Source organism: Solanum dulcamara, chromosome 2, assembly GCF_947179165.1.
Source record: "Solanum dulcamara chromosome 2, daSolDulc1.2, whole genome shotgun sequence".
Taxonomy (NCBI): Eukaryota; Viridiplantae; Streptophyta; class Magnoliopsida; order Solanales; family Solanaceae; genus Solanum; species Solanum dulcamara.
The window spans coordinates 55,307,664-55,317,709 of NC_077238.1; the positions used below are offsets into that span (position 1 = coordinate 55,307,664).

Genomic DNA, 10,046 nt, shown 5'->3' on the forward strand with positions numbered 1-10,046 from the left:
TATCTATTAGCTGTGGTCACATTGAATTATAATAAAGATAATATCATGCAATAGAGCTCCACTGGGCGATAACATTTTCATAAACCTGTAGCCTTTTTCAATTGTGTCACAACATGACAGGGCATGCAAGCCGACAAGGATGCCATAACATAATCACGTATATCATATATCAGGTAGACCCAGCTGAATCAAACTAACATACACAACCCACATATACATGTCTGCAGACCTCTAAAAATAATAATGACAACATATGGTGGGACAAGGCCCCCGCCGTACCCCTGAATAAATAAAATGAGGATATACATCAGTGGCTAGTGCCAAAATTAGGTTCTGATACAATGGAGCCTCTTCCAGCTGAGCTGAATGGAATCCTAAGCTGATGGACTCCCAAAACCAGTATCTGTACCTGCAGGCATGAACGCAGTCCCCCGAAGAAAGGGGCTCAATACGACATATGTACTGAGTATGTAAAATATAATATAATACAAATGGAAGCATATCTGAAGTAGAGAAACAGGGGATAAACTATCAAAATTGGAAACCTCTACCTATCCTCTATGAGTCATAAAAGCATGCATGCTCAAATTATGCAATATAGTCGGCCCTTTCAGGGATCCGGTGAATCATATCTATAGTATCAGTATCAGGCCTCACGCTATCATCACCTTATTACAACACATTATTATCATATATATATACATACGTACCCAACCCTTTAGTGAAAGGCTCAGTGGACAATGCAGTGAGTTGTGCATGATAACGGACCCGGCCCGGGACTCGGTGAAAGAAGTGTTAGAGTATACACGAGTAGAGTAGTGAGAAACAAAACACAGTTTAAATCATTATCTGAGACTCAATGAAGTCATTAAGTGAACCATCACCTAGGGATCAAGGCAGAAGGTATCTGACGTATACTCCCTAACTGTCACTAAGGACTATGTAAAAAGGAGTTTTTAGAAATCTTAGATGTATGCCAATGTGAAATATCTTATAGCATTCCGGGCATTGATTATCTCAGATCCTTTCTTTTTTTACAAACAAGAGTTTAGTCGAATCAATTGTTATACAGTCATATATAAGACTCGAAGATAGCAGCTTACTACTTTAAAGTTTAACATTCAAAAGTGAGTAAGGGTCCTGAAGCCATATTCAGAACTTGGGAATGGAATTACCCCCAAAAGATCATATCATATCCTGCTTACATCTAAGACATGCCAAAAGATAAAAGATAGGCTTTACATACCTATACCAAAAACATACCAAGAGAAGCTTCACATACTTTATCTGAATTATTCCTTATCCTGTTTGCCTCGCCGCTCTTTGAACCTATTCAACATGAAATTAATATGAATATCAACTACTTTTATCTTTCCAGCATCTTAGGTTACACCTTAGTATTAATGGAATCTATTTCCTTAGTCGTTTTCTCGACTAGTTCTTTAGTTTGTTAAGGCGTTAAAGAAAATTGGGCAGCACCTCTCCTATAATGTGCCCTATCCAAATTTTCAATTAGGTCCCTAAGATCTATAGCCAACCAACAACAACAACCAGAAGCATATGTTTAAGTAATCCACACCAACAATATACAACATAAACTCCAAATGACTTATTCAAAAATACGATATCACAATAGGGCGTCTAGCCTTTATTTTGTAATGCCTTTTATTATACGCAACGAGGGGTCGTGTGGATGCAACCAGAAGCATCCACATCCCTTTTATAATGCATTTATGCCCTGCAACAATACATTACACTCCTGCAGCAACAACTCACTCAAAACTATCAAAACGTGAATTCTGGACAGCTTACTGTTTTACCTTGTCGCTTTATTTCGATGGGGTAATGGAGGGAAAAAGGATTTACGTCCTTCATGAAAGTTATATACATGTGTCTTAGGGTCGCATAAAATTTATAATCACCCCTATATAAATTTTGTAAAAAACGATATGCCCAAAACACCAACAGCAATCCGTGTAAGATTTCCAAACCCAAAATCTGGGCAGTACCTCCTCTACACTTTATCATCCTTTTTCGAGAAGCTAAAAGCAAAACTAGATTTGAAAATCTAAATTAAAGTTATAGAAATATAAAATACCTTTCCAAAACATATTAAATCATTCGAAATGAATCTATACACAAGAATTTATACCAATATTACTAACAACAGTCCCTTCCAAAAATGGGTTTGTTAATTAGTTCTTAACATTTTCTCCTTCAACTTTCTCTTATTTCTTTCCAAGTGTAAACTGCAACCATGGTTCCGTAGGAATACTAAGACACATGTATACACCCCCCACATGGTTGAAAAATACTGTAGATAATTAATTCATAGAGGAAAATTGAAGAACTCACCTTAAATTTGGCCAAAGTCGTAGCTAATCCTTTTCTTGCTTCACGTTTGTTCTCTCTTCTCTTTGGTTTCCTTTTTTCTAAAAATGAATGACTTAAGAGTCATGAACATACCTTTATGTGCTTTTTTGGGGAGGTGACATGTGTCATCCCCATAGGGGGACACGTGTCCACACCTTATTGGGCCTACATAACCATGCAACTAGTTAGGGGCTGCCACATGTCCTTGGTGGGGCCCACCCCCAAGTAGGTGGGTCACCTACTTGACCCCAAGCAGGTGGGTCACCTGCTTGCTTGAGGTGCTGCCACGTGTCGCCTTCCTAGGCTGCCACGTGTCATCTTCTCCTCTTCTCCGTAGGTTCATAATCTCGTCTTATTTTAAGAACCCGTGTAATCCATGCTACGTAAACTTGGTATGTCCTCAAGTATCTTAGGTATGTAAGACTTCTAATCTAGTAGCTTACGTAGGTAATTCGAGTCCTACGACTCATTTCTTGGCCTCCAACTCATTCTGGATTCCTACAATTCTATTTCCAACCTTCTCTCTCACGGGGTATCACATTCTTCTTTCCTCCAAGTTGTTTAATGTGTGTGGATAGTAGGGGTATCATGGCTACTTTCAAGACGATTAGGGACACATTTCAAGGTTCAATAGTGTGGGGTGTAACATCCTTCACCCCATTAGAACATTCGTCCCCGAATGTTAAACAAAATCTCCCTTAGAACTTTATACAGAGTATTGGGAGGTTCTTTGTTGTTATTATAATACATACTCCTACCTAAGTGATTAGTATACAGGTTTCAGGAGTTGGGGTTACCTGTAGACATCGGGAAATAGGTACGAATACTTGTGTTTCCAGTCCTCTTCAATTTCTCAGGTCATCCCCTTTTCTAGTTTTGATTTTGCCACAGTATCTTGATGGAAGGCACATCTTTAGTCTACAATCTTCTAGTTTGCCGATCTAAGATGGCGATAGGTTTTGCCTCACAAGATTCCATCTCCTGGACCTTATCTATGGAATATACCCTGGGTGGCTCATTAGTACCTTTGCGAAGCATTTTTATCTGATGGACTGGGCGTATAGTTTCCAAGTGAGGTGGTAAGCTCAACTTACCCGCCACGTTGCCCATCTTATGAGTAACTTGATACAGTCTAATATATTTTGGGTTACGTTCCCTTTTCTGGGTGACTCCGTTATGAACATTCAATCATCAATTTGAACTCTGAATATTGATATCGATTATATGTACATCATTTTGGCTGACTCTGGGTTGTTAGTCAATAGTTTTCTTAATCCTGTTTAGCCTACCAACTTAGTCTTTTTCCCCAATAGGGGGACTTATACATTTTACCTTACAACTTCTTATAGGGGGTCATCTGAATGCTGGAATGGTAGCCCTTCTCGTAGGCAAATTCAATAAGTGGTGGGCGATCGTCTCAGCTACTCTTAAAGCCAACCATATTAGTCCGCAATATATCTTCTAAAGTCTGATAGTATGCTCAGTCTATTCAGCAGCTCGAGGGAAAAATTGGTGTACTAAGACCTACCTGTGTTCCCAATCTCTTCTTGGACTGATGTCCAAATGTTAATCTTAATTGAAGTTCTTCCATCTAAGATATTAGCTGGGGAAACCTCACGGAATCTTACTACCTCAATGTTGTATAACTCCACCTAATATTAGTTGTATAGGTGCTCTTGATTGGAAGCAAATGGGCTGATTTATTAGACTACTCACAATAACCCATATAGCACCCTACTCTTACAGAGTACAAAATAGGTTCATAACGATGTTGATAATTTGGGAACCGTTAGCCTCATATAGTCCTTCTCAACTCTTTTCAGAACTTTAACTGGCATTCAATCTTTTGGGTCCTTCTTCCCCTATTTTTCCAATCCTTAGGGTTGGATACCCCCGCTTGTAATCCTCTAGACCCATTATCTTGTGTCATTCTTTACCTTTACAAGATTATGAGAGGGTACAAGAAATATCCCAGTGCTATCTCGTTAGTTCTCATGTCTTACCTTGCCTTTCTCTCCCTTATACTACATTCGATGTTGGGGTAGGTCTTTGGTCCAATCGTGGCCATGTCTTACCTTACCCGTAGTACTAACTCTATCTCAATAGTTTGTCTTAACCTACTTTCGCATTTCTCGGTAGTTGATTGCAACTTGGGCTCCTTCGCCTGGGATAATAGTTATGGGGACTCCATAAGGTCCTACCACTCTTTTACTCTATAATTTTACACCTTCTCGATGGAGTAGGTAACCTTTGATCAAAGGAGCAGGGACTAACATCGTTAATCCATAAGTAACATTCCCTCTAGATTCATCTAGCGCTGGAGTGCGAAATGAGTCTTGTAGTCCTGGTCATATTATGAAATTTTTGATCTTAGGCATTGCTTCTTATCATTCGTAAATTACATCAGCTGGTACCCTTACCTTTTGGGTTCTGCTTTTTCGCCCTCAGAGTTGGCTACCAAGTGGTGTCGAAATTCCCTCGTCCACTAGCCCATATAGTCATTCTGTGGTTTTCCTCTCATTAACTGGTACTATGTTGAAGAGTTGTGGCATTTGAATGTGTCGTCAGTTAGCAATTAGCTAATCCTTCTTATTTTGCTTAAGCCCTTATCACAATTGCCTTAACATAACGTATAGTATTCCAGGAACATAATCTCATATTGTTCCTCTACCGCTAGTTCCGATTCTTCCATCTCGCGTGATCATACCAGCACTAACACATTAAATTCCATCAAAATTTCGAGGTTAAGCGTGCTAGGGCGAGAGTAATACTGGGATGGGTGAACTCCCTGGGAAGTCTTCGTGTCGCGTTTCATTACAATCCTTGCCATAATGTGTGGGGCACTCAACTCAGCTCCAGATTTACCTTAGCGTTATCTCGCGCGTCTTTATGTTTTGCCCTGTCCTTTCGTCTGTAATCTTGCATCTAGTATCGGCGTAGACCTTTAGCTCCACTATCCTCTATTCACTTTGTGTTCTCCTCATTTTCTACCACAGGAGACTTTCTATTCCTTTTTCTATGGTTATTTATCTATCGCAACATCATTTGCGACTAATGCTATAATCAATATTTTGGCTTTTGGTCTACCATGCTGTCATTATCCTTCGTAATGTCTCTTAAGTTGGTTGATATCCTTTCATGGTTACTCTCTTTTATTTTTATACACAGTCGCCTTCTAGTGTTATGTTGTTCAGGGTCTTGTCACAAACTTCTTAACACTGTCTTATGTAGTATTCTGGCTTTCATTCAATTATTGGCGGCTTTCGGACCTTTCTAACTTGGTTTGGCAAGATATCTTATTGAAGTTTAGACGTCCATCTCAGATATATTCCTATATCGATTGCCTTTACCTTACTTTTGCCATTTTCTCATTAACTTCCCCCCTTTAGAGGGTACTCGTACTTTCATTTGTCTATACTTTGTTCTACATCTCTATGTCCAATCTCAATTTTTGTCCAATTCCTTTCACCAATCTATTTGATACTGCATCATGTCTCCGTATATCTGCATATTTTATAACCTGACTATCTGCGTACAGAGCCTTGACTAAATTATGAAGCAACGAGAACCTTTCCATATCTAATGTGATGTCTTGTCTACTAATTGGTACTTGAATAATGTGACCCAGGGGACAACTCGTCCAAGTCCACCTTCTACTTTTCCGTTTCCAAGAATTACTTAGCACCTGTAGTCGTTCCAATTCCAATTAGGCAGTGCTAGTATTCCGACGATAACTATTTAAGGTTTTCTTGAAGTAGTAGCTTTACCCCAACCTATATCCTTTATTCCTTGAGGTGAATGTAGGTTACACCAATTATTCCTTAAGCTTGTCGTCCTCATCCCTTAAGGGTTCCACTATTTCTGGGGCGACGTTGTGTACACACGTCATTTTTTTGTATATTAAGCCCCATGCTCTTAGTGCGTTCTCAACGCAGGCCTTTAACTTAGTGAACACGTACTAAGTGCATCTTACTAGTGGTTTCACTTTATTCTTGCATACTCGTATCACACTGGTCAATTCATACTTACATATCCCCTTTTTAATTCGCATTCGTATTCAGTCCCTGATATCTCCTTGAGATGCTTCCGTTAGGAGTTCTTTTCCCAATTAGTCGGTGGAGAACTATAAACTGTTATCATAAATCATTTTTCAACCATTGTTGAAAGAACCCAGAATCTCTGAAACATCACAGTACTTAGTTTAATACTTGACCCTCCTGGTCTCATTCCGAGTTTAACTTCAAGTTATGAACAACTCGTCTAATTTACAATAGGAGTTGAGGGCTTGGTATTTTTTTCCAAAAAGAGTGAAACTCATTCGCGGGACATCTTATCATTCACCCTGAGCCCTCTGTTTATATTCCTATAGTACAAATACGGCTGGAAATACCGTAGTCTGAACTTTACTACTTAAATAAGCTTTTGTTCCTCCGAAACAAAATTCTTCAAGTGAAAAGGGTGCCCCTTATCGACGACCTAAAGGGTACCTCTTACAGCTTTATTTGAACACAGTAGGGGTACTTGGTATCAACTTCTCAGATATCTCAAAAATCTATGTTTCATTTCCTTTTTCCCATTTTGGGAAAATTTTGGGAGAGTTTCCTCTACACTTCTTACTATCCCATAACCTGCACGCAAAAAATACCAACAATGCCTCACAGGTCCAACACATATATATATTCATATCCCATCATAGCCGCACAAGGCTTTCAATATAATCTTACACTGCAGCCACACGGGGCTTTCAATATTAATAATAATATAAAAATACTGGACTTACCTCGTATGTCCAACTTCAAATTGCATCTGTGGCATTTCCTGTCTGCCTTCCTTTCAGGTTTCAACTTTACATTTCAATATTAGTTCAATACCTTACCAAACGGATATCTTCCATGGCTTTACTTTACTTACCTGCATGCTTCGTAACTTTCCATATCGTCAATTACTTCCTTCGGTTGATGTCGTTCTTCTGTTAAGATCCAAGGTTAGTATAAGAAATTTTCCTACGACTCGGATCTAAAGCACGATATCAGATGTAGAAGAAAGGTAACATCCTAAATATCATGTAGCTTCCTGGTTAGATGTGGCGCGCAACACATCGATAACCAAGACTCTACTAGACACGGTCTGCAAACAATCCAAGGACGAAATGCTCTGATACCACTTCTATCACGACCCAACCCCGTAGGCCGCGACTGGGGTCTGACCTGGACCCCCCATACACATATCTATTAGCTGTGATCACATTAAATCATAAATAAGATAATATCATGCAATAGAGCCCCACTAGGAGATAACATTTTCATAAACCTGTAGCCTTTTTCGTTTGTATCACAATATGACAAGGCATGCAAGCCGACAAGGCTGCCATAACATAATCACATATATCATATATCAGGTAGACCCAACTAAATCAAACTGACATACACAACTCACATATACATGTTTGTAGACCTCTAAAAATAATAAGGACAACATTTGGCGGGACAGGGCCCCCGTCGTACCCCTGAATAAATAAAATGAGGATATACATTAGTGGCTAGTGCCAAAACTAGGCTCTGATATAATTGAGCATCTTCTAGCTGAGCTGCATGGAATCCTAAGCTGACGGACTCCCAAAACCTATATCTATACCTGCAGGCATGAACGCAGCCCCCCGAAGAAAGGGAGTCAGTACGACATATGTAATGAGTATATAAAACATAACATAATACAACTAGAAGCATATCTGAAGTAGAGAAACAGGGGATAAACTATCAAAATTGGAAACCTGTACCTGTCCTCTGTGAGTCATAAAAGCATGAATGCTCAAATTATACAATATAGCCGGCCCTTTCAGGGATCCGGTGAATCATATTTGTAGTATTAGTATCAAGCCCTGCGCCATTGTCACCTTATTACAATATATCATCATCATCATATATATATATATATATATATATATATATATATATATACGTACCCGACCCTCTAGTGAAGGGCTCGGTGGACAATGTAGTGAGTTGTGCACGATAATGGACCCAGCCCGGGACTCGGTGAAAGAAGTGTTACAGTATACATGAGTAGTGTAGTGAGAAACAAAACACAGTTTAAATCATTATCTGAGACTCAATGAAGTCATCAAGTGAACCATCACCTGGGGATCAGGGCAGAAGGTATCTGACGTATACTCTCTAACTGTCACTAAGGACTATGTAAAAAAGAGTTTTTAGAAATCTTAGACGTATGCCAATGTGAAATATCTTATAGTAGTACGAGCATTGATTATCTCAGAGCCTTTCTTTTTTTACAAACAAGAGTTTAGTCGAATCAATTGTTATACAGTCATATAGAAGACTCGAAGATAGCAGCTTACTACTTTAAAGTTAAACATTCAAAAGTGAGTGAGGGTCCTAAAGCCATATTCAGAACCTGGGAATGGAATTACCCCCAAAGATCATATCATATCCTGCTTACATCTAAGACATGCCAAAAGAGAAAAGATAGGTTTTACATACCTATACCAAAAATATACCAAGAGAAGCTTCACATACTTTATCTGAATTATTTCTTATCCTGTTTGTCTTGCCGTCCTTTGAACCTATTAAACATGAAAGTAATATGAATATCAACTACTCTTAGCTTTCCAGCATCTTAGGTTACACCTTAGTATTAATGGAATCTATTTCCTTAGTAGTTTCCTCGACTAGTTCTTTAGTTTGGTAAGGCGTTAACGAAAATTGGGCAGCACCTCCCCTATAATGTGCCCTATCCAAATTTCCAATTAGGTCCCTAAGACCTAAAGCCAACCAACAACAACAACATGCAGTATATGTTTAAGTAATCCACACCAACAATATACAACATAAACTCCGAATGACTTATTCAAAAATATGATATCACAATAGGGCGTCTAGCCTTTATTTTATAACGCCTTTCATTATACACAACGAGGGGTCGTGTGGCTGCAACCAAAAGCATCCACATCCCTTTTAGAATGCATTTAGGCCCTGCAACAATACATTACACTCCTGCAGCAACAACTAACTCAAAACTATCAAAACGTGAATTCTGGACAGCTTACTATTTTACCTTGTCGCTTCGTTTCGAAGGGGTAATGGAGGGAAAAAGGATTTACGTCCTCCATGAAAGTTATATACATGTGTCGTGGGGTCTCATACAGTTTAGAATCAACCCTACATCAATTGTTTACAAAACGATATGCCCAAAACACCAACAGCAATCCGTGTAAGATTTCCAAACCCAAAATCTGGGCAGTACCTACTCTACACTTCATCACCCTTTTTCGAGAAGCTAAAAGCAAAACTGGATTTCAAAGTATAAACAAAAGTTATAGAACTATGAAATACCTTTCCAAAACATATTAAATCATTCGAAACGAATCTATACACAAGAAGTTATACCAATATTACTAACAATAGTCCCTTCCGAAAATGGGTTTGTTAATTAGTTCTTAACATTTTCTCCTTCAACTTTCTCTTATTTCTTTCCAAGTGTAAACTGCAACCATGGTTTCGTAGGCATACTAAGACACATGTATACACCCTCACATGGTTGAAAAACATTGTAGATAATTAATTCACGGAGGAAAATTGAAGAACTCACCTTAAATTTGGCCAAAGTCGTAGCTAATCCTTTTCTTGCTTCACGTTTGTTCTCTCTTCTCTTTGGTT

At 38.8% G+C, this 10,046-nt stretch overlaps 1 pseudogene; it reads left to right on the plus strand.

Annotated features, from left to right (window-relative positions):
* The first annotated feature begins 5,066 nt into the window (after positions 1–5,066).
* On the plus strand, positions 5,067–5,186 carry LOC129881291 (5S ribosomal RNA; annotated as a pseudogene).
* The last annotated feature ends 4,860 nt before the right edge of the window (positions 5,187–10,046 follow it).